Genomic DNA, 26,027 nt, shown 5'->3' with positions numbered 1-26,027 from the left:
CTATATAACTTTTCTTTTTCTGAAATAGCTTCCTTATTTTCCTTGGATTTAATTCTGTGCATTCAAGCAGGAAGTTAAACAGTGTCAGACTAACGAAAATGAATAGCACAACATGCTGAAAGATGAACTGGACAAGTGCTTGTTTTTACATTCCCTTCTTGCCTATGACTTTAATGCAAATTACTGGAACATCAAAGAGAATTAAGTAGTTTGGATTTTATTTTAAAATATGTATTCTTATAAAGTGGGTAATTTCCTCTATGCAGTTAATTTTAGTAGAAGAACAAAGCAAGTGTTGGAATAATATTATTACAAAACATCTGTCTAGAGTAGTAAATTTTCAGAAGTTATAACAGCTTACTTTTGCTGTTTTCTGCCTGAAGTTACTTTCCCAGCTAAATTGATTAGGGCTGATGCTGAAGATAAGCATACCAAAACTAGCTTATCAATTCTGCCCTTTCTGAAATGCTCTTTGCAGCTGATTAAACTGAACCATGACTTGTTTTGAGAGGAAATGAGGCATTCACTGGCATTCTCGTCTCTTTAAGTTCTCCTGAATGCAGCTCTAGGTGAATTTTGGTAGAATGGGTCAATTCATCTTTCCTTTCTATCCAATTCTCAGCACATACTCATAAAGGCAGTTTTCATTTTTACTTTTTTTAAATGTGCAGGGAGCAAGGATTTTTATGTGGAATCTTGACTTGTTTCAAATATCAGGAACAGAAAGCAAATCTTGTGAAACAGAAAAGAAACCCAAACACACTGGAAAGGAGACATGATCAAATGAAATGCAATTGAAAAAAACTACAAAAAAACTCCCAGAAAATTGGGACAATTAGTCCAATTTTTTTCCATACAAGGAAATGGACAAGGAATCCATGAGCTGCAGTGCCAAGGACCAAAACATACCAAAACTAAGTTGACAGATTCTGCAAAAGCAGGGAGAAAATCAAGGAGGAAGACAAAACTTTGAGGAGAAAATATGAGAGACATGGCATGGATATTGACAAAAAAACCCAAAAACCCTCGGCCAAAGTGAAAGCCATCAAAAGGCATGGAATCCCATCAAGGACAGAGACATGGACCAAGGATCGCCAAATGTGATCCACATTAAAATCCTGGAAACAGAAATGAAGGACCTCCAGACAATGTGAAATGCAGATATGAAGAAAGGAAATGCAGGGAATTACAAGGACATGGACCAAAGAGAGCCCACTTGATTGCCATTGAAATTGTGGGATCCTTCCCGAAAGCAAATTTCATTCCTTTCGGGAATCTTCGGTCCATATCCCAGCAGCTTCGGGCATCCCATGCCTTTTGATGGCTTTGACTTTGGCGATGAATTTTTTTTTTTTTTTTGGTATCCATGCCATGTCACTCCTATCCTCCCCTCAGCGTTGTCTTCCTCCTTGATTTTTTCTCCTGCTTTTGCAACATCTCGGAGGTTAGTTTTGGTGTGTTTTGGTGCTTTGCACTGCACCTCATGTAATCCCGGTCCATTTTCTTGCAGTAACTAAATTTCGTAATTTTTTTTTTAAATTTTTTCGGTATCCGTGCCATGTCACTCATATCTTCCCATCAAAGCCCTGTCTTCCTCCTTGATGCTTTCCCCTGCTTTTGCAACATCTTGGAGGTTAGTTTTGGCATGTTTGGGTCCTTTGCACTGCACCTCATTTCCTCCCTGACCATTTTCTTGTAGTCACAAAATGTTCCAATTTCCTGGTTTTTGTGTTTTTTTCAGGCACGTTTCATTTGATCCTATCTCCTTTCCAGAGCCTTTGTAAGTCTTTCTTTTCTGGGTCACAAGATTTCATTTCCCTTCCCGAAAGGAAATTTCATCATGCTTGGAGCATCATCTTGACAGGAAGGTACAAGAGCCATGCCATGGATATAGGAAAATAATAGAATAATAAAATAATACAATTGTTAAATATAGAGACTACAAGAAAATGGTCCCGGATTACATGACGTACAGTGCAAAGCACCAAAACACGGCAAAACTAACCTCAGAGATGTTGCAAAAGCACGAGGAAATATGAGGAGGACGTCACACATTTGTGGCGAGGATATTAATGGGTCAGCATGGATACTGAAAAAAGAAATTTAAAGGTAGTTTTAATGAATAGAAGAAAATGGACCAGGATTACATGAGGTACAGTGGAAAGCAGAAATGCACGCCAAATCTAAGCTGACCGATACTGGAAAAGGACGAGAAATAAATGAAGGGGGAAGACAGAACTTTGTGGGGTATTTATGAGAAACATGCTATAGATGCTGAATTAAAAAAATATTTCCATCGTGGACCGCATCATAAAGCATGGAACGCCATCAAGTCCAGTGACGTGGACCAGACATTGCCAAAATTGATCCCCGTTAAATTCTTGGAAACAGAAAAGAAGGACTTCCAAACACTCTCTAATGCAGATAGAAACAAAGGAAATGCATTTGACGAGAAATATAAAAAATTTGTGATATTTAGTGACCACAAGGAAATGGACCAGGATTAAATGAGATGCAGTGCAAAGGGCCAAAACATGCCAAAATTAAGCTGACAGATGCTGCAAAATTAAAAATCAAGGAGGAAAAAAAGTAAAAATCAAGGGAGAAAAAAAAAGTAAAAATCAAGGGGAAAAAAATCAAGGAGGAAAACAGAAATTTAAGGGGAAGATATGAGAGGCATGGCATGGATACTGAGAGAAAAAAAGTCTTCACCAGTATCAAAGCCATTAAAAGGCATGGAATTCCAGGAACTGCAGGGACATGGACCAAAGATCGCGCGCTTGATTCCCATGGAAATCACAAGATTTTGTTCCACGTCCTGAAAGGAAATTTTATTTTTATTTGATGGAATTTTGGTTCTGAATATATACAAGTTTTGAAATGAAAGGTGGGTTATCAAGAATTGATAATCCCAGAAGCTATCTTTGGTTTATAATTCTGGTACTAGTGTTTTATAATACATGAACTATATTTTTGTGGGACTACTCACATCTTTATGAGTATATATAGGTATCTTTTAATTGGAATTCGGGCTTGTCTTGGTTTGACCTGGAAGTGAGTTTCTGGAAAAGTTGTGGTCAAACCAATCAGTGGCCAGATTTGAAATTGGCACCTGGTGTGGCCACTGAGGATTTGGATACGCCTCTGAGAACACACAGGGGTTAAAAGCAGAGCATTCCCAGAGAAACTTCCTCTTTGGGAATCCGGTGTTGGTGAGTGGAGTCTGGACCTCTCCCCTGCCCAGCTGCGTCTGGGTGGGGCAGGGGAGGCCATGCAGCCTGTGGGGAGGAGGCCAGAGCCCCAGAAGGTGCAGGGGTGGAGGAGACCTGGGATGTCTGGGCAGCACCCCCGGGAGAGAGAGACAGAGACTGTGCTGGCAGCACAGCCGGCCAGAAGCGGGGGATGCGGTGAGAGAAGGTGCCCGGCAGCTGTGGGAGTCCTGGGCAGACAGAGGCAAAGATTTTAACCCCTTGGTAGAATAATGGAAACCTTACAAATACTGATCCTCCTGAATCAGAATGAGGAGAGAGAGATGAAGCAGCGGGCAAGTGCGAGGAAAGAGAGTACGAGTGAGAGATGTCAGAAGCAGTGAGAAGAACCTTAGGTGGGAAGAGATGATGGAGTGGCCTTGGGCTGGACTCTTTTTTTGTATGGCCATGGACAGACCCGTGTTTTTTTCCTGTAACCCGAGACTGTATTTAGGGGGAGGCAATGCCTTGGAGTCAAGAGTGAAGCAGTGGAGTGAACAGAGATGGCTCAGGAGGGTGTGGATGCCCTCTGTCTCCATGGAGAGGAAGATCTCTGTTCACAAGGCCCCTCAGCCCCGGGGGGTGAAATATGGGGGGGACTGGTGTCCCAAAGTTGAGAGACTGCTGCTTTTGGAACTGGGTGGAGCGTCCTTAAACAAGGAGCCCTAAAAGCAGTCCTGGCCCATGTGCAGTGGTGAGAGCACTGGACATGGGGGGGAAGAAGTCACGAGGGCCGATGTTCTCTGGGTGGGGCCATGGGTGACACGGAAACACAGGAGGTTTTAATTGTGCTTCCAGGGGAAGCCTATGGTGCAAGGGGGGGCCTCCTCTCTCCCTGATGCATTTGAGGGTTGATTATTTGAGGGGTGATGATGGACTGAAAGCTGATTATCTGAGAGATGGTGAGGTGGTAGGAATCTATGGTGTTATCTCATTCTGTGGAGAAAAGGGAGGGGGGGGGAAGGAGGAATGTATTTGGAGGGTTTTCATTCTTAGCTTTGTGTGTGTTCCTTTTTAGATATTGTAATTATTGAAATGTTGTGTTTTTCCCTCCATCTCCAAGTGGGAGCCTGCTTTGTTCTGTTTCCGGGTCACATCTCACAGTAACCATTTTGGAAATACACCTTTCATGGGGGCCCTGGCATTGTGCCAGGGTCAAACCATGACAGGGCTGCAGCTTATTACTATAAAATAAATAATGAATATTAATGAACAAATGTATTTGTAACAGCTCTCTCTCCTGCTTGAGTAATGCTGCTCCTCTGTGAGATGAAGCCCATCAATGGAACTCATGGTTGTGTCTCACTCAATACAAAATTTGCAAGAGCATGAAGTACCAAGAAGCATTCTAAAGAAATTCAAATGCCATCTCCTTGAAAACCATATACTGAAGTGCTGTGTTTTTCTCTCATCATCCTATTTTACATAATTGATTGTAATTCCATTCCTCCTTAATCATCCTTTCTGGAATTCTACAGTGCAGTATAGAAACAACCCTGACAGATATGCTCCTTTACATCAGTTTTTTGCCAGAGCTTCTGTGTCCTTTTTTTCTGGAATTTAGTTAAGGGCTCCTTCGAAGTATGGTTGCAGTTTCACTTGATCCCCGTTTCTACTCAAAAATGTAGGACAGCAATGCCAATGGCTTCTGCAGTGCTGATTTTCTCAGTGAGCTGTGACAGTAGGAGGTCTTCTGTGTCCTGCTGCCTTGAATAATTTCTGCCCCTTGCTTCTCTGCCTTGCTTACTTTCTTCCTCTTCCTATCTTGCTAGGTCATGCTATTCCTTGTTTACTTACCTTCATGAGCTCTCTTTGTTTTTTTCCCTTTAGCATTGACATCACAGCTTTCTAAGTTTACATTCATAATAAGTACATTATTTTTCTTCAGTTCCTTTTCTACTGTGTATATAGCTTTCAAACTTTTCCAAAGACCTGTACCTTTCAAACCTCCTGGCTTTGTTTTCCTAGATGTCCAAGGAAGAGTTGTATGTTGCAGTTTGCATTATTCACATGTAGCTCAGTATCTTTTTTTTATATCTGTTGAGACATACAGAAGCACCTCTATTTTCTGGCATGTTTGTTATCAGAACTTGTGAAGAGAAGCAGCAATATTTTTCAGGTTGCTGTTATATGGGGAATTTAATGTTTGGTGAGCAGCCTTCAGCAGTGGCTTGGCTTTTTAGAGTATTGCAAGCTCTCAGATGAGCACTTGAGAATGTTAAAAGGAGTAGTTTTCATTCTCATTACTCATTAATGTTCCTGAATTTTCAGCTACTTAGGCAGAATTTTAGAAGAAGGGTCATGGGAGCTGTAGAAAATGAAGCACATAAGCAGATGGGTTCTTCCAGTCCAGCTGAAATAATTACACTTCCTACAGAAGGTTCAATGGGAGAATTTCAGAGCTACAAAAAAAAATCTACATCTCTTGCTATGTCTGAGATCTTAGTGCTTCCTAGTGGGCATTACAGAGAATTTCTCAAGGAGGGAGAGATTGCAGTTGAGTTAGAAGGACTTCAATAGCCAAACACTGATTTTGTTAACCTTATTGGCTAGGAGGCATTCAGATGTACAAAGCACTGAGTAGCAGTGGCTGAACATCTGGTCAAGAGGAATGAACCCAAAAGGACAATAATCGCAGAGGGAGATGAGGTCATACCATTTTCAGGAATGGGAGCAATTCTCACAGATTTCTAAGTTCCTGTGTACAACAGACTGAAAAAAAGACTTAGGAGCTAAAAGAAGTGACTTTTTCCTTGCTTGAAGTACACAGCATCCAGATAAAGGTGTGCTGCAAAGGAGAGGAGGTAGGGTTTCACAACACAGCAAAGAGTACTGAGCTTGCAAATAGAAGAGAAATGTGAGTGTGTGCTATGGGAGGGATGATGAACTGACTTTCTTTGCCATAGCCTGGGTCAAACAGCAAGAGGAGAGGCAGAAAAGCCTGCATTAGCTGGTGGCATCCCCTTATCCTCACTTTTTCAGTTGGATTCTGTTGCTTCTGCAAGATGGGCTACCATAAGAAAAGAAATCAGGGTAATCGTCAAGAAAATTGTTTTCTAGGGCTATGTGGTTAAATTAAAAGAATGATTCTGGAGAGTGTTACATGTGGCATAACTAATATTGACAAATCCAGCAGCCCAAAATAAAAATAAATGGGAATCTAAATATCTTACTAACTTTTGTTTTTCCTAAATAGCATCCAAAATACACACTGATCAGAAAAGATAGAAAATTAAAATGAACAATCAAAAATTTACTGCACTTGAGAGTGAGCAGCAACATTCAAATATGGCTGTGCATTACCATAGGTTTAGGAAGAAGATACACAAAAGGAAATGGATGAAGTCTCCAGGGTTCCCAGAAGAAATCTGATATCTTTCTTCCCCTGTCCTACAGGACATATTGCTGAAAGGTGTGGCCAGTGCATGTCATTGCTGCAAGACTGTCATGTAGGTTGAAAAATGCTGGTTTTTTTTTTTTGTTTTTTTACCTCCATCCAGAAGACACAGTTGCTCTGCCCAATTAAACCAAAATGCTAGCAAGCCTGTGACTTAACATTGATTACACGGAATTCGTGAACAAGTGAGTTGTGTTCACTTGCTCATCTTATCATCTTGTGGATAAAACCTTTTAAAATATTCTCCTTCCTTCCAGACTACAGTTCTGTATGCTTGGTCTGTACAAACTGTTCTTGGAAAGGAAGCATAGGTAAAAAACCTTTTTAAATACTTCCAAGAAATTGAGAATTATTTCTTATCCTGTCTCTATGTACTCAGCTGGGTATGAAGTCCTCATTTTTCATCACATTCTACAGGCTGTTGTGGAACCTAATGCTAAGCAGATGCTGTTTCTATTGAGATGATTATTAAAATTGTTCACAAATTAGACAGCAAGTAAAATTTGTTGTCAGTACTTACCTGAAACACAAAGGCTTTTTTATTTTAACCAGAACAAAATTGTGTTTTGGAGTGGGCATTTTTAGCTGCTTTCCAGTGCATTAAAAAAGTATGGCTATGTCCAAGAAAGTCTGTTGTGGCCCAGGATTTGTCCCTTGTTTTGGGCTGTTTGTTTTCCAGAAATAACTTAAAATATTTTTGCGTATTTTGAGCACAGATGTTTTCCCAAACTTTCTCTGGCTATATGGATTTCTTGTGACTGATTTCTTTAACTTGAATGGAGTAACACAAAAATCCAGCATAGAAGATACTGGAACATGCATGTAAATTGAAATCAGACTTGATTAAAGACATATATATTGTGAAAATGAAAGGTAAATCATTCTTGCACTGCATAGCTAGCAATCAGAAAAGCAAGATATTGCCATCTTATTGCAAAAGCTCCATACCTTTTTGGTGATTTCTCATGGGCAGCTCCTCACAGTACTAACACCTTCTTCTTCCTCACAGCACAGCAAACAAACCCTGACTAACGTCTCAACCAGACAACCTACTCTTTTATAAAACCCATCCTATTTGGACCTAGCTGTGGCCTATTAAGGGCAGGCCTGTTCCTAATTCTTAGTACTTAGTGCAGCTGTAACTCCTTAGGGGTGAAATTACCTTCATCACTATCTCTATTCTCCTACATTCCATCCATCTGCAGGAAGATGGAGCTGCTTATCCTTTTTAATTCAGTCTTTGACAGCTGGGCAAAAAAGATCAATCATATTAACTGACTGTTGGTAGGTAAAATAGATTGGAAGTCCATTCCATGAAATATGTAAAGTGAAATTAATCTCCACAGAAACTGTATCTTGGTTTTCAACAACACTTTGACATAATGGTGAAGAATTTAGAGTGCTTTAAGCTACATTGTCCTGCTGTTTATGTAAATCCTTTAGTGCAACAGTGTTTTCTCAGGTGTGTGGCTGATCAATATTTAAGAGGTTTTTATTATCTCCAAGTATTTAATTCAAGAAAAAGCTGTAATTTTGTTGGCAAAGTGATACTTTTGTTGGCTGAGTTATGAGGATTTCAGAGAGAAGTTTATGTATTGAAGGGTGGGATGATGTCATCTGCTTTGTGCATTAGTTCTGTAGCCTAGGAATTTGGGTATTGCCATGGGGAGCTGTGTGTCAGTCCTGTTGTAGTCTCTGTTATTGCTGTGTGTGTCTGCAAACTCTTACACTGTGTTTGCTAAGTCACTCAGGACCTGATCCAAAAGACTTTTAAATCAGAGAAAATTGGTTTTTCTTACACGGGTTTGGGGAAGGTCTGGGAGGTCCATGCTTGCAGTCTGAAAGTGGGCACATTCTACTTTTGGATTATTGAACAGGCAGTAAATCTAAGGTAGAAGAGGACTGATTAATGGCAGTGCACAGAAAAAAATGCTGTCACTATTGAACGTCACCACTGAAGATGAATGCAGGTAATACTTTCTGATGTGAAGAGCATCATCAGGAGAAATGTAAGGAGCCAGAGGGACTGGGATGATGGCTACTGCTTATTTTTCTGTTGAGCTTCTATGCCTTGAAATGCCCAAACCAGCTTTGCATCTAGGTTTTGGAGAGGCTTGCAGGTGAGTCTCCCAGCTGTCAGTTCCTTTCAGAAAGGTGGGTAGCAGGCTGTGCATGAGAAAGTTTCTCTGTATTTTTTTATTTCTTTCTGTCATAAGATTTGTTTCTTTGGGATAGTCTTTGGCCACAGGAGGGCAATACTGTTCTATAATAAATTTGGCAAGCTTTATTCTCTGAAAGTCTGGTTTATCAGCAGGTACCTGAGGGAGAATGGGATTGATCATAGTTACCAGTCATCAAAGTTGTACTGATCAGGAAGTGGATTTATGCCTTTAGCTATGTTTGCAGGGGTTGAGCACTTGGTTCTCCCAATCTTCTTTTCCAGAAGAGCAAATTGCAGCACAGAATCTGAGAGCTGTGAGGACATCTAAGGAACTAGTGCTTCTGCATTCCTGATTCACATTGGTACTGCTTTGTGCTGTCCCTCCTTCCACCATCTCAGCTGGAGGCCAGAGTCAGGAGGTGGCACAAGCAATACAGCAGTGACTATGGCAGCCCCCATGGCTGGTGGAGGACTCGTTGTCCCTTGTCTCTCAGCTATTTCAAACTGAAGTAAGGAGAATTTTAAGTGATAATGGTGAGAATTCCAGGGAGTGTGACTCTCACTAATGCTGACAGGAATTTTCAGCTGGGAAAGGTGGATTTTGTTTTTATTTTTTCCTTCAGAAACTTTTTATGCTTTCCCCAGAGGCTGAGGCCATGTTCTTCTTTACTAGAATCCAGGCAAAGGAGCAGGAGTCCTAAGTTATTAGGCTGTGGATTTATGCCCTTACTCTTTGTTGATTCATTCCCTTGCTCTTAGCTGGTCAGATAAATCTCATTAGTTAGTAGATTCTCCAGAGAAGCAAGTGTTGTGGGTTTTAATTCCCCAAAGGAGATGACTGAGTGTGCATTTTGTGGCTCTTAGAAGAATAGGAGATATCACTGTTTGGTCTTATGAGAGAAAATGAAAGCTCCACTGTGTTCTTCATGAAGATTAATCTGCCAGGAGTGCTTTGAGACCAGTGGATTTAAGTTTTAAAGGAAGGGGAATACTTGGTTTGCAAAGAATAAGAGTTTAGTTAGAGAATGGGGTTTGGCAAAGTCAGACATTTGAGTACATTTGAATACTTAATACATCACCTAACATACTTCAAGTACTTAAACATGAATATGAAAGTAATTTATGCAGTTTGGGTATCTCTTTATTTTGGAGACAGCTGTATTCCCCAGACTAATAGAGAAGAACAGGGAGCTTCCTAAGGGCAGCTTCATCATCAGTGTTACTAGTATGACAGGAATAGTCTTCAAGAAAAATTAAAGTAATATTAAAAGTTTAAAAGGCATATTTATGAAGGATAGATTGCTAGCTTCCAAGCTAACCTTTTAGGTCATCTGGAAATTAAAATGTTTCAGAGAATGAATGCTACTGAGCTGCTGTTTTATCTTCTGTTTCTGAATAAAGACTCAAAGAGGTCCCCTTCTGAAAGACAATTCTTCCAAGTGTTTTTCAGTTTGCACATTGCTTCTGATGGATCTGTGAATGTTGAAACTTTTGTCTGTAGCTTTTCTTTAGGTGCTGAACTTCCACTGAATGTGTCTAAAGGAAGAAAGAGCATATATGTCAGATTTGTCTTAAATATAAATTTATTTATTTTATGCTTTACATTTTAAAGAGTGGTTTAAATATCATAATCAAGAGCAAAATGTTTTGTTTTGCAGGAATAATTTTTAAGGCTTTTATTTTAAAATTTGTCTGAGGTGAACTGAAACAAATCTGGTATTTTCAAGGTGATTGACTTGGCAAGGAGGCCAGGAACCCAAGGAAAATGGCTAGTCCTTTGCTGGGCTTTTGGCCCAAACTGTCAGTTAGCATCTTCCAAACTACTGAGTAATCTTGGGAGCTGGTATCCTCGAGTGCTCTAAATGAAAGAGGAATTCCTTCAGGTGAGTGACAGCCAATGTCGTTTTGGCAAAGGGTGGGCAATGATACAAACGACAATGTGATGAAGTTTTTCCAGCTAAGTTTTTTTTCCAGGGGAATGTACATTTTGCAATTAGACACTGAGGTAAGACTCCTTTTGTTTCCTTTTACCTATCACTTAATTTGCAAGCACAATGAAGATAAAACAAGTGGAGCCAGTTACCCAAGTCTGTTGTGCACTTGTGTATGTAATCCCTTTCTCACTTCAGTCCATAGTCACTTTTTCTGCTCAAACCACTACAAGAAAAATCCTATTATTGACTTTACTGTCTTAAGTATTGAAGAAGAGTTGGAGTAGTGCTTTTTTCAGTCTTTGTGTTCTTGAACACTTGTAACATGTGAAAATGCTCAGGTCAAAGATAATTCTGATGTTGCTTCCACCTGAAATTCCTTTCCTTCTCTCTACCACACATGTATTTCATTCCTAGGTAGATTTGCACGTATTTTCTGTCACTTCAGGAGAGGTCATGAACAGTCAAATGTCAGCTGAATGTCAGAGAAATGGCTCGTATAATGAAATCTATTAAGGTGTCCAATAGCCCTGTGCAAAAGAGAAGATAATCTTGCTTTGTGACCTTTAGGACAAATTAAACAAAACAATAAAACACACAGAAAGCAATGCCCTTCATGAGGTTGAAGCAGATGGCCAAGTATGGGTAGATGTTTTTGGCTTTATTGTTGTTTATGTTTTTCTTTTGCTTTTTAAATATTTTACAGTGATTATTACTTCAAGTGCTTATTTTTGTCATACTTCTGAATGTTAGTAGGCAAACCCAACTTTTTCATTCTTTTGATCCTTTGTTTTTTATTTATGATCAACCTATTTTTGTGACTAGTCGTGGAGATATTTGCTGTTTCTTTATTCACTGATTTAGAGTCTAGAAGAAACCATTAGGATTGTCTCATCTGACTTCCTGTACAAACCAGACCAGGGTACTGAACTCCATAATTCCAGCATAGATTCTTATTGAGATAAGAAACACAGCTTTCAAAATGACATTACATTTTGTTTCAAGACTTCGAGTGACAAAAACTCCCTATATTAACTAGTAAGTCTTTGAAATCCCTAATTACCTTTGCTTATGAATTGCATCTTCTGTCTATCCTGGATGTAATTAGTGTCAGTTGGCTGCTATGGCATCTGGATACATCTGGTTTTTTGCTCATGAGAGAATACTTGAGAAGAATGACAGAGAATAACTTGTGTTGTTCCTCCTGGACCTTGATGCCTTTGGCAGTCCAGCTGAACTATCCAGAAATATTTTTGGTTTAAACTTGGAAAACTATCCTTTAAAACCAGGGTTTTAAAGGTCTTTGTTTTGAAGGTAGGTGGGGGACAGGAGAATTAGCATTTACAAAGGCTAATTTTATCCAAAAGTCCAAATGCTCCTCTATCAGCAACAAAATATAATGTTAGAATATTTCAAGTTAGGCTTCTGATTATCCAGGGCCCAGGATGATGCTCTATAAATATTCCATAGTGTTCACAATATACTCTTCTAAGTGGTTTAATTTTGTTCCTTTTTTCTTTAGCAGTCTTTTGGCTACACGTAGAGGACTGTTTGAAAGAAGTGTACTTCCAAAAAAGAATGGATTGACTTTCACTGAAGAACTCATCAATTAAGAAAAAAATACTTATACCTGAAATAAAGGTAGTTTTCTTACCTCTGCCAGATGAATTCCTAGCTGGAGAGTGGTGCCTCTTTATGCTTTTAGATGAGGGGACAGTTCTATTGAAATAGGTCAAGGACATTTAAAGTGTCTAATAATCAATTACATAAACTTAAATCACCTCTGACCTCAGCTGCAGAGATACTCCACCATTTGATTAGGCTATTGTGCTTTGTGAATAGCTTTATTTTTTTCCAGAGTTTTGTTGTTAGTTTTGGTTTTTTGTTATGCTTTCATTCCATTTGGTGATGAACAAGCACACTGTGTGGGGTTGTTTCTGAGCTCTACAAATATGGTAGTGCTTTGTTACTTTTCCTTACACAAGGCCACAGTGACGTTAAAGCTGGAGAGAAGTACTATTCCTAAACATTGGGGTACATGAATCACAGATATTTAAAACTTTAGTGAGCCAGCTGTTCAACACAACCCATCAACTGGAGAGACCAGAGAGGTTTTCAGCAGCATGGCCAGCACGTGCTGGAGTGGCATGATTTTTTTTTCTGTGAGCTTTCCCAGAACTGCTGATATATTCCAGTAAAAGCCTCTCATGACTCCTATTCAGTTTTATGAAATCTCATGTAGCTAAGCTCCTGAGCAGTGCTGCTTTGGCTATCTAATGGCTTGCTACTGATTCAGTTCTTTTGGATCGTGCACAGAGCAATACTGGCTGACAACTGCTGTCACCACAGGTAAACAAAAAGAATCCCTGTAATCCAAATTAGAGGAAAATTATGCTGATAGTAAAATCTTCTTGGCTGTTTTACAGATTTTCAGGGACGTCATGAGAATCATAAAATAATAGATATTTCAGAATTGGAATTAAGGAGAAATAAATATAATTGATCACTTAAAAGATGCATGTTCTGTTCGCAGCTCTGGCAGTGATCTATTATTACCTTTAGAAAGGATTTTTCATCATTTTTCTCTTGCTTACTGCTGTCGGTTAAAAGGCTGAGCCTTTTGGGATTGGAGCCCCCTCAATGTTCTGCTGTTTGATCACACCCACTCTTTTTCTTTTGTGTCTTCTATGCTCTTCCAGTAAACAATGCTAACAGGAAGCTCCAAGACTGTAGAGACACACAGGTCTGTACTTTTTTGCAATTGATTTTTTTTCAGGTGTTATTATCATCACAAGACAGAGCCAATGGATCCAAAGCTGTGTTGAAGGCTGATCCTTGGTGACTCACTGCAATAAGGGATGCTTATTTCTATTTGTTAGTTAGCTATTCCAGGGGGAAAAAACCAAAGCTACTTAAGTTTTTAAACCTATTATGTGGTATTCCAAAAGGTCAAGTTGCTGTTCTTTTAAAATACAATTTAATTGAAAATGGACAGTAGCCTGGATCTTCTTGAGGCCTAATGAAGTAGATTATTGATATGCACCATGTGTTCCTGATTAAAATCAGAAGGCTAGGAATGTTCAGCCAATTATGCAATTTGTGAGACATTGCCCAATTAGTTTAGGACCTTGCAGAAGCACGTACACAGAGACATACTTTGTGTGTCCCTGTAAGAAAAAATTCCCAAACTACAAAGGGCTGAATTATGTACAGCTAATAAAGGCAATTAATTGTTTGAACCGTCTTGTTGCACTTTATTTATATCCTAGAAAGGTTTTTATATAGTAGAAATTTACAGTATAGCATAGTAATTTACAGTTGAATGTAACACAGATATTAATGCAAAGAACAGGAACAAAGGATACAGTTTAACATCTGGAAAAATCCTCTGATTTTTTATAGTGAATGTAGCAGTTTCTGTCTGCTTCATTTTACAAATCTACTTAAGAGCAGGTGTTGGTGTTGTTGTCAAATTCTCTAGTAAAAATAATAGCAGCTTAAATAAGTACAGGTGTGGTTTTCATGATTAATGAACTTTTGGATCATCTTAAACAGGAAAATATTCACTGTGGTAGATGTTTAAACCACAGACAAATATAACTCCATGTATTTCAAGTTTTAGCTTTGTCTTTATGCTTTATCAGTTTGTACAGACTCCTATAAAGTACAAAGACACATCTGGTGATGTAATATTTTGCAAGAATGTGCCTGAGCATGCATCTATCCAAAATACTGAAAAAGCTCTCAGTGTGTTTCAAACATCAGAATTATTTTTTAAAGATTTTTTTTTTTTATTATAGAAAAAGGGAATGTTTAATTATCTCTAGCCTTGGAGTCACACATGGGATGTTCAGCAGATTTGTGCAATTTGTTAGAGCAGCAGTTGTTTCTTAACTGAACGAAATATTGACACTGGCAAGTAAAGACAGGATAGCAAGCAATTCAGTCTCCCCCAAGGAAAAGAAACACCACAATGCAGAGGCTTTAACTGAAAATTAAAGCTTTGTGAAGTTTGCTTAGCTGGTTATAAAATATGCTTCAGAGCTCCAGAGTGTCTGAAAACCAGGTTGATTTAATCATAGACTCAGGGGCTTTATTCCCATGAGCAAGAGAATTAAAGTTCAGCTGCTTTGTTGTGGGCTAATGGTTAATCCCAGGGTGGCTGGTACCGAGGGGCCTGAGCGATGGGACTCGGGGTGATGAAAGGTGCTTGACAGCCTGTTCCTTGCATTTGTGCTGAACAAGGAGACAACAGGAACAAAAAAACCCAACCACGAATCCTTCAGGGAGTTCATCAGGTCAGAATCAAGGAGTTAGGTTGTTTTTCTTGGCCACTAAAAGGTTTTGGTGGAAACTGGTTCTTGTAAGGAGTGCAGTGGCACAGTGGGATATGACAAACACCTATGGGATATTTGTATTGCTACTAGGGACAGCAGACAGGGACTTTGCCTATGTCCCAGTCCTGTCTCTAAAGAAATGTTAAGCTCCTCTGAAGAATTTTTAAGTGGACTGTGTGTTAAAGACACCTTCATAGAGGAGTGGGTAAGCAAGACAAATTCCATATAAGTTAAGTGGATACTTTGACATTCAGATCAGTGAGTTTACAGAGGTTGCATCTTTGTGTGGCTGGGTTTAGCTTTTCTAAAAAGCTACCTGATAATCCCAGTCTCTGGTTTGGGTAGTCACTTCCGCTACTTTGAAGGCTGTTTAGATGCTTAGAAGGTACTCAGGTGTTAACTTGATTCATTATTTTTGATATTTTCTGGGCTGTAAAAGGTGATACTGACCCTTCCTGTCCATCCTTTTCACTTAGAAAATCAAGATATACATTGAACTGTTCCTTTAACTAATTCCTCTCCAGATATCAGAATATCATTTACAAAATCCTTTTTCTTTGCTTTGCACCATTTAAGAATGAAAATAATTTAAGATAATTAAAAATTTAATAATAATTAAAAATAATTTAAAAATAATAAAAAATAAATTCCACAGCATCATATAATTTACAATAGCTATGAGGTCCTTATACAAAAACTGGAAGTCAGCAGTGCAAATATCAGTTTAGTTAAAAGAAAGTTTAAGCATTCTCCTACCTCTCTGCCATATTTTGTTTCCAGTGCCATGTGGGAAGAAAAGAAGAGCCCTAGGCAGGTCTCTAACTTTCAGTGCTTAGGAGAAAGCAGCATGAAAAGCACATAAACACACAGAATATGCATAGACACAGCAGTGAACCTGTTGATATATGACAAACATTTCTCAGTCTGCTGTTACTGTTTCCCTGGAAGGCACTAAAACATTGAAATGCCCTCTTCCAAGTAAGGATCAAATCATAATTTCCTAAATGTTTCACACAGCCAAATGCTTCACAAGTGTATCCATTTCATCAGGAATAAGCACCAGAACTCACCTCTTGGTGATAATTTTGCATGACTGATGCGGTGATTTTGTAGGTCTTGTGTTGTAACATATTGACCATACCTTTTGCAAAATGAGAGATGTTTCTCCAGGACTGGAGAGTTAGGTCCTTTGGTAGCAAGTGCTATATAAAGCTTTTCCTACTGCTGGAGATCTTATGAGGTCTTTCTGTCTTGCAGATTTTCTATGTGAGGTCTTCAACAAATTCTGTTCTCTTTTTGGCCATTTTTTTTTTTTTTGTGATGACAGTAAGAGCATAATCATCTTTGAAATGTCAACTCTTCTTTCTTCTTGGACAGAAAAATGAGCAATAAGGCAACAGTTCACTAGGAAAGACAGATGATATTGTCATCTTTCCAAAGAAAAGAAGTCAAAAAATAGGTACGAACTGTGACTATGAATGCTGAAGTTACCATTTCCTGTTACAAAACTAGATCAAAACACTAATCACTGAGTGTGTATAAGGCTTTGTTACTGCTTCAGAGCATAAATTTATTAAATTGTATCAATAACAATTACTAGAATATTAAAGACTGATTTTACTACCACAGGTACAAGTACATATCCTTGCTAGTTTCTGAATGTCAGATATTTTTTATATTGTTTGCAGCTCAGAAAATTTTGCAAATTTTTGTCATTGCCCGTAAAATTGTACTTGGTGAATTTAAATTTGTATTTTGGGTGAAATTTGTATTTTGCTTGTTTCCTCAAAGTCCCACTGTTTTTCACATCTGATGTTCTCTTTAAATTTTGTGTCACCAGGAAACTTAATTGACGTAATTTTCTTTTGGTTGTGTAGTTATTGAAAACATTAGCTAACATCAGCTCCAAGACTGATTCTTTAAAAACTCTAAAAAGTAGAATCCTGCCATCCCTGTCAACACCCCAATTCCTTATTTAGAAAATTTGCCTCGATTTCTGAATCTCAATTTAAGGCAGTATTACAGGCTTTGCACTATATTCAGTGTTTTACTGAAAGATTAAATCTATTTTCTATCCTATGGAGAAATTCCCAGGTCTTAGCTCTCACCCCCACATCATCTTTATTCTCTGAAAGACACCTGCCACTTGCCAAGTGCTTTATGCTTTACTTTGATTGTAGTAATAAGCTGAAAAAGTGTGCCTGTGATTATTTACCAAACCTAAAATGCAACTCAAAGGAGAAACTGCAGCTTTCTCTTCTAGAAATTCTAAGTTCAATCTACCAGATAATCATGTATTTAGGGCTGTGATAACAGATGCATAGTGTCTATGAGTCACATGTATTTTTTTTATGTCAGATCCAAAATTATAGCTCTCTTTTGATAATTTGTACTCCAGAGTCTTGCCTCCAGAGGAAAAAGGTGAAGGAACAGCATCTGAGAATTAAATACCATGTGGGGAACATGACAATTCGCCTTTCCTGCTCTGGAATTAGAGTTTAATTACAATCAAAGAACCCTCCAACCTAAATTGTAATTGCAGATTTTACAGCCACATCTGATGGTTCATGTCTTGCAAGTATTTTCATGGAATGATTTGCATCAGTTAATACTCAGTTTACTAATAATCCTTCTTTAAGAAAGAGCTCGAACAGAGATGATGGACAATGCTTTTGAAATCTCCAGATGTTTTCTAGTTCTGAATTTGTTTCTCCTTCAGTTTTCACATATGATAAGTAAAAAGCAGACTTTTGCTATCAGGGTGCACAGCTGTGGGACACCACAGCTGTACACCCTGATAGCAAAAAAGTCTGCTTTTTACTTCAGCCCTGACTAGAAAAACCTGAAGCTGTAGTTCTAATGAATTGTCATAGTAAATGGTGCAGTCTATCTGGTCAAGAAGGTCCCCAGATGTGCCTATTCAGTCTATAAGAAACCTGCATTATTCATCTTTGGACAAAATGGTAGTGTGCTGTACCAATAAAGAGTTTACACTGATACCAGCCTCCACCTACATGAATATATTATAGTTTAATTTTTTGTGATGAGAGACTTGCTTAGGATACATTATTTGCTTTTAGCTACTTGGCCAACTGGCAGTGTTTCAGCTGTGGATTTGGGTTCTTAACACAAACTGAGTACAGAAGGAAATTACTTCTCCTTGAGAAAAGCCAAGCTCCTTTCTGTGTAGTAACAGAACAAGAGAGAAAGTACGAGCAGGCTCAGGTAGAATTAACAATAAAAGACAACAATAGTGAGCATAGCAGGTTGTTTTCATATACATAAACCAGATTTTCCAGCCTAAGATACAAAGGAAATGCTATTTTTTGTTTGCATATATTATATAACGAGTTGTAACTGATTTTGCCCAGCTAATTTGAGAATCCTTCTTTCTGAAATTAGAAGGGAGAAATACAGGCCTGAATGTTTCATTGTTTCCACTGTGCTCTTGGTTTTGTCTGCGTGTTGTCTTGCATAACAGCTTCAATAGAGAGCCATGCTGATTACATGAAGGGCATTGTATTCCTGTTAAACTCATTTTACACCAATATTAATGAAATACAAAGTAAGCCTAACCTTTGTCTTTTCTCAGTCTTAAAAACTGGCCTAATCCCCAATTATTTTCATAAGGCTTGATGAGTAATAATTCATGAACACTTATGCAGCACTTCTGGATCTTCACAAATAATGCCTAAAAGAAAGTTACTCCTTAATCTGCATTTAAATTTCCTCTGTAGTTTAAAATCTCAAAGCTTTTTATAAATATTATCAGTTGAGTGCTCAGAACATGGGGGAATATAGGCTGGTTTTCTAAGGGCTATTTCAAGGGAGAGCTCATGTACCCAGTATCTTCATCTCTCCAAACAGGGAAGATACTGAAATGCCCTAAATCCTGACTGTACTTCCCATCCCTTAGCGTCTGTTCCACATGCTTTCATAGCAGGTGTGTTTAGTTGTCCCCCTCATCAATTTTAAATTCAAGATGAATACATTTGCTTAGCTGCTTCTTTCAACAAACATCTCCAAAAAGATTAGTATCACCAAGATCACCCTAAATGACTCCCAGCTGATGAGCACAAACATAATATGATTTGGAAGCTTCAGTTTTAAGATTGCTTTAATACCTCCAAGCTGATCACAGCCTTTCACAACTACTTGTATACCAGTTATACATCTAAGTGCTGTCCTATTTCTTCTCCCACCTGTTTATGAGAATGCCTCTTTACAGCAATCTTTTTTTTTATACAAAAGTATCCTGTTTCAACACCCTTATTTCAAAGTGGCTGGTGCCAGAGGAAATGCACCAGTGTGGATACTTAGATTTTTATGGAAATGCTGGAATAAAGAGTTTTACTGAAAGCTATCAAACAATTCTGGTTATTGAGAATTATTTTTTTAATCTCCTTGTGGACTATGTGTTCTCTTCAATTTAGATCAGAATGGTTGTTTAGTAAATGGCATGACATCAGAGTGGCTAGCACACCAAAGTGATTGTTCTCTGTGTGCCACAAAATGTGGGGGTTTTTAAGATTTGAATGGTGGTAGCAGAAGCAGTTTTGAGAGAAGACTGGTTTCTTAATCAAGCACAGCATATCCATCCAAAAGCTCCCCTCTCTCTAAGCATGTAACTTGCCTGAATTTAGTGGGGAGGGGCAGAAAACATATTGATATAATGAAAATTTATAGGGAGGCTTTCTTCAAGAAGAAAGAAATGCCAAAAAGACAGCTTTGAGAATGAGATATTGATGAGAATTTGACTGTGTTGAAAATGAGATGTGTAAATGTATTGCTTTTCCTTTGATGCTTCAAAAATACAATTTTCAACCTCTTGACTGGAACATACCTGAAATCATTCTGCCACTTGTCAGACCTCTGTCAGCTGTTCTTTTAAAGGTTATTTGGCAGATGTATGAAACAACACATACAAAAGGCTTTAAAGGTTTTAGTGTAGCTGTGTAAGCTACTGACCAAATGGGCAATTGCAAACATCTTGTGGCACATTTTGCTCTCTGCTGTTGTATCACCTCTGCCTTTCTATGTCTGAAACAAGACTCCTGAGGAAAGACTTGGGGATATGTGTCAGTATCTCCTGTTCTTACAAAGAAGTTTCAACAGCATGACTGAATCCACTCCCGTTGCAGAGAAAAAATGTGTGGCAAAATAGGTTGCTGACACTTTGTATGCATTGGGAGGCATTAAGTTTACAAAAATATTAGGCATTCCCATTAATCTGTTATGAGCAATTGCCTTTCTGGTAATTTATCCATTCTACCATTCATTGTATTCTGTCCCAGCCAAATTACCAGCATTTCAGAGCAACGTGCCAAAAATCAACTGAGGCAGTACTTTACAGCTGACAGAAAAGGGGCCTATTAAATTCAGAAGAGCTTTGGAAACCAACCTATGCAAGTCTAAGTACATCACAATTTCAGAGAGGCAACAAGCCTTACAACTTTTTTATTGCTATTTACCCAGTCAATAAATGAGGTCTCTGGAATATTTGAACTCTTCATAAGGCTTTAGACTGTACTGTCTTGTAGATAACCAGCTTTACTGAAGATCAATGTAAAACCAAATGTACTCATGATTTGTGCTAAAGGCTTTGACCTCTGGAGAATATTTAAAGATATCAAAAGAGAAAACTCAGAATGTTGGCACATTAGATCACTATGGCTCTTCTGCATCGAGTTCAAGTATTTTTTTATGTGTTGAAATGTTAAATGACATTTTCAGTAATGTGCTTTAATGCATGTCCATTGTTTTAAGGCTGCTTTTAGGCAATTTAAAAATTGCAGAGTTCTTCTGTATGTTCATTAATATCTATGCAAATATGATAGTTTAATGTAATTTATTTCTTCTAATTTGGTATCACAAAGACCAAAATTGTTGTTATATAGAAGGGAAAAGTCAAATGAGTGAGGTTCAAACTCAACAACAGACATTTCATGAGATAATACTGTCTAGTAATACAATTGTCAATTCTGACGAGCTGGGTTACAAAGCTAGAAAATCTCTGTTCAATACAAAAATCTTCTCCCCTGTCAATAGTTATTAGCATAACTATGTTTTCTCTTTCTCCTAGGCTTTTGAGACTCTCACTTTTGTTTGCTAGTTTTTCCATCTTGAGGCTTAGTCAATAAATTCTCAGTGAGCATTTCTATACTGGTAATGTATTTAATTATCAAATATTTGTTATTTCCTAATCCTAAAGGGATGTCTTACAACAGTACATTTCTTCTCTGGGATGAATGCATTGATTTTGGATTCTATTGAATTACACAATGCTTTTAGAGGAGTTATAATTTAGAGCAGTTAAAAAGCTTATACTGTTTTGGCACATGTTCCTATATTAAGAGCAGGCATACATTTTGACTCTCACATCCTCATTCCTTTTGTTCTTCTGCCTGTGTAACAAGCAGAGAAAAATGCCTGTGTAAGTGGCAAAACCATTTATTACCATGAGACCTCTGTACTTCTGCCACGTGTGCTGGATTCTGGCACTAGGGGAAGGTAAAGTGAAAGATTTTCTCCTGTAATGTGACTCCATCCTCTCCATGTGCTGCAGTTCTGGAGCACAGGATTCCCCCCTTCCCATTAATTTTGCCATGCAGAAGGCAGCAGGAGTGCGAGGGACTCCTGCTCAGAAGGTCACAGACCTGTGACAGAGCTGCTCACCCCCCAGCTCAGCCCCACACCCCTGACTGACCCAGGGCTTCCCTCCCTGGCAGGCAAATAACGCTGCCAGCCTGGGACCTGCAGGTTTGGGTGCAATTCCTTTTAGGCCAGATATGAGGATCATTGCTGCATTTTCAGTGAGAATGTTTTTGTTTTTTATGAGGACAACTATTGAGGACAACTAGTCAACAGAGCAATTTATGAAGTGTCTGATGGAGTGATCACTGGCAATTGTAAGAGAATGCAGTTTTTCTAAAGCACCTTTTCTCAGTCATGATTGAGACCAGAGAATATTGTCAGCCTGCCTTGTGCAGAAATTGGAAGTTGATTTCCCAAAGGTCCTTTCTGGTCTTTCAGAGGAGGAGCACCTTTTTTCTTGTCATTAAATAAAAGCCATTTCTGCATCAATAATGAACTAATTGTTTATAATTGTTAATTGCTTTGTCTTAGTGTCTGATAAAATTCTGCCACTTACATACTTAGTACTGATTTTCCATTTGTAACATTTTGTAACATTGTGCAACAACATTATCCAGGATTATTTTTTATTTCTTTTTTCCTCCATCCTGAAAATATCCTTATGTGTTTAATTAACCATAATTTGGATGTTTTTGATAAAGACAATATTAATTTGCAGGTGGTGCCAAAATTTCAAAACCAGACTGCTGAATGGCATTGAGTGAAATGCTTTGCAGAAATCTCAACATATTATGTCAACACAATTACATTTATGAGAGAGATTAAAATCTTGTCAGGGACTCTGCCTTCTGTTGGATTCACAACTTCTAGCTTTGTGAAGGGAAAAAAATCAAGATATCTTTTCACTTCAATGGTTGAAGTCAACTGAAGGATTAACCTGTCTTTCCCAAAAGGCAGACATTCTTCTGCATAACTATATCAATGGCATGTTCATTTTCTTAGGAGCTTAGACATGTTTTATGCTGCTTCAGTAACTGACAGATGAACTGGAAGACAGGTTTCATTTCACATACTTTAATTGTATCACAGCTCTTGGACCATCCAGCTTGCTTGCTGAAGCAGTGGAACGTTGCAGACTTTCATTAATACCTGTCAGAAGTTTTAATTTATCAAAAAAGTGTACTGATTCAGAAACGGCCTGCTGGATACTCACTGTTTTAGAACATGTGCTTGTCCAAAATCTTCTCAAAGCTGATGGAACTGGGTTTGTTTCAGAGGTAATAAATTTTCTGCATCTGTGAGCAATTTCTGCTTTGATAAAGGGAGACAGCGCAATACATAATGATTGTGCTCAGACAATGTTCTAGAGTAGCACTTTGGCTTTTGCAAGTTGTCAGAGCTTGATTGACTTCAGTGGCATTGTTCCAGTTTGCCCGTCTGACTATCTGACTGCTTCTGACTGCACTTTTCCCCTCCCTTTCTCATCTGAACTTTTCATCTAAAATATCTATCTCACCCCTGAAACTGCAGGTATCCAAATTCAGGTATTACAAATCCCAGCTGTTTTCTTTCTTGCACTGAATGCCAATCTCTGAGAGAGGCCCCATACATCTTTTGTTATCCTCTGCATAATGCAGAGATACTCTGCTGTGTTTTGTTTATGACAATGTCTAAAATTAACAGCTTTTTTTTTTTTTTACTCATAAATATCACATAAACATACAGATATCCAGGTTGAGTGTCTGCATTTGTCTGGGATATTCAAAACAGAAATAATTGTATTTTTCTGATTTTGTACTGACAAGTGCTTGGGAGGTTTTCAGTCCTTGTTTAGTTAGCATTCAGCATGATCTGTTTTCCATTTGGCATCACTTATGTCATACACCCACAAAGGCAGAGATATCCTTTCTGTCTGCCTCCCCACACCACAGAAGCTGCTGATCAATAAAAAAGAAGGCTACCTTCTCTTCTTAAGGGACTTTAAACTGTAGAATTCAAGCAGAATGAGAAGAGCAACAAAAACACCTCTACAAAACAGAATCACAACAATCCCCTTCTGACTCTGAAGATAAGGTGTGTAAAACACTTTCTTCCTTAGCCCCAAACACCACATAAGCCAAAAGACGAAATATTCCTATGTTTCCACCTCACAGGTAAAATGAGTTGCTCATTTGAACATTATTAGTGAAAACCAGTTAATTACTGTGTAGCTGAAGGTAAAGTCTGGTTTAGGCAGCTGTCAAAGCAAGAGCAGTCCAGCATGTCAAGACTCTTATTATGTACCTGTAATTTGTGTCTAGTAAGAGTTGAAGAAATTCAGGCCTTCTGAAAACCAGATCATGCTCACAGGTGGCCTAAACCCTTCTCTTAAGCATGGAAATTTGAATGCTCATATTTCCTCACTGGCAAGATGATGAGTTCAGACAAACCTGCTTACTTAACCCCATTCCATCCACTGCTCTAAGCTGAGATAAAAAAATACAGCTGCAGTATTTCCTAGCAGATACTTGAGCTTTCTTTAAAGAATCCTCAGTAGTGTCCAGCCCAGTTTTGCAGAAAGTCTTTTCAGATTTTTAATTATCCTGGATAATTAAACTTTTTCGCCTTTGCAGAAATTTGTGCATATTACTCTCTCTCCTATCCTCAATGGACATGAATAACAGTTTGCTGCTTTCATGTTTGTCCCAATCTTTGACAAGTTGGAAGACCATTAAGTTTTCCCATTCTTGTTTTCTCTATGCACAATCAGCACAGTCCTTTCACATTTTCTTGTTTCATACCTTATATGAAACATTCCTCTCTGGCATTTTTAATGGTGTGTTTGCCTATATGGTAGAAGTAGGCAAATAAAGCCAAGTGCATGGAATTACTAGGGGAAATCTTGCCTTTTGATGTTCTCTGTATATTAAAACCCGTAGCCAAAGTAAACACTGCCCTTGATACATTTCTACCAGATTGCTACTGGGGATCCTTTTTCATGTCATCTATACAAGGACATGAACATTGCAAAGTGTGCAGAGGTAGTAGATTATTCATGGTAGTGAAAGTGACACCTGTCTAGGAGACAGCTGGAAGGAAAAGGTCTGCATGATCAGTCAACAGAATGTCAGATAGGATTCAGGGAACATGAATTGATGAATGTGGGAAAAAGTTGTGTGAACTTCCCCTAATGGGCCCCAAATTGGTGTTACCACTTGGTGGGAAGGTCAGGGTTTGGCATGGGCAGGTTCAGGGAAAAGCAAATAGGGATCAAAAAAGTGAAATGGCTTCTGTTCAAGGAAGAGTTGTGTTAACTGGTGAATCTTCTGGCTGGAAGAGACCCTTGGGGTGAGAGCCACAAAATAACAGCAGCCATGGAGAAAAAGATAGGGACTTTATATAAATAAAGAAGTAGGAATATTGAATGGAAAGATGGGAACCACAGTTCAGAGAGGAGGAAGCAGTACCTTGCATGTTTGATTGTAAACTTGTGAATACACTTGGCCAGGGCATTGTGGCTGCTCTATTCAAGAGAGTTTATCATGGACTCAGAGAGAGACTGGGCAATTTCATGGAAAAGGGCTAAGAGTAACTAAATATGCAGAAAAGAGCTTACAGCCCAGGAATCTCCTGAAGAGGACAATGCTAGATGACAGGAAATCAGGATAAAGAATTCTTGTGCTGAAATTTGGTGCTACTGTTTTTGTGGAGAAGATTAGTGGACATGGATCTTTGATGTCACCCAATGTCACCTTGATTCCTAAAGTCAGACCAGTGCAATGAATTTTTACCAGGTGCAACCAATATTTATTCTCCCAGAGAGATAAAAATGAAATTCTGGGCTTGCTAGAGACAACAATGACTTTCTCACTGACATCAGCAGATGGGTACTTAATTCCAGGAACTTCATCTACAATAGATTTTCCTGGAAGCAAGCACTGCAACTGAAAAACCTTGTATGATGTTGGTATTTCTGTAAAAATACTGCAAAATTCAAGGCGCAGCACTATATTAATTATCCCAAATACACAGAACAAATGTTTTGGATGGCAACTGTCAGAGACACTTAACCAGAGACATATTTTGATTTATCATATTTAAACTTTGAGATGTTATGTTTTCTCACAGGAACTCAAAAATATTATTTTAGAAACAATAGTTTTCTCAAAATAATATTACTGTGACCATAACAAGGTAAAATTCCTGTTTTGAATTGGACCAATTGAGAGACTCACAAGATTGTAGTCAAGTGGAAGTGTCATGGCAGAAAATGGTGTTTGATTCTAGAAAATATTTTGTGGAGTTGGCACTGCTGTTCTGTTAATGGCTTTATTGTAGGAGATAGATAAGGTGTTATGTCTATGTTATGATAGATAAGGA

At 38.4% G+C, this 26,027-nt stretch overlaps 1 long non-coding RNA gene across 11 annotated transcripts in view; it reads left to right on the top strand.

Annotated features, from left to right (window-relative positions):
• Nucleotides 1–7,228: 7,228 nt before the first annotated feature.
• The window catches only part of LOC135299574 (uncharacterized), a 35,183-nt gene continuing 16,384 nt past the window's right edge, over nt 7,229–26,027 (top strand). The window contains exons 1-7 of one of the 11 annotated variants that reach the window (XR_010361540.1): nt 7,229–7,929; nt 8,523–8,615; nt 9,089–9,315; nt 10,534–10,689; nt 12,260–13,480; nt 16,332–16,533; nt 17,473–17,794. This is a non-coding gene — a long non-coding RNA (uncharacterized LOC135299574). Of the gene's footprint in view, nt 7,930–8,522; nt 8,616–9,088; nt 9,316–10,533; nt 10,690–10,780; nt 11,776–12,259; nt 16,311–16,331; nt 17,795–26,027 lie in introns of those variants that run through there. The other 10 variants (XR_010361545.1, XR_010361541.1, XR_010361538.1 and 7 more) reach the window with 10 other exon arrangements.

The sequence above is a fragment of the Passer domesticus genome, chromosome 4, assembly GCF_036417665.1.
Source record: "Passer domesticus isolate bPasDom1 chromosome 4, bPasDom1.hap1, whole genome shotgun sequence".
Classification (NCBI taxonomy): Eukaryota; Metazoa; Chordata; class Aves; order Passeriformes; family Passeridae; genus Passer; species Passer domesticus.
The sequence above is the reverse complement of the archived record's forward strand: the minus strand, read 5'-3'. Positions and strand labels throughout refer to the sequence as shown.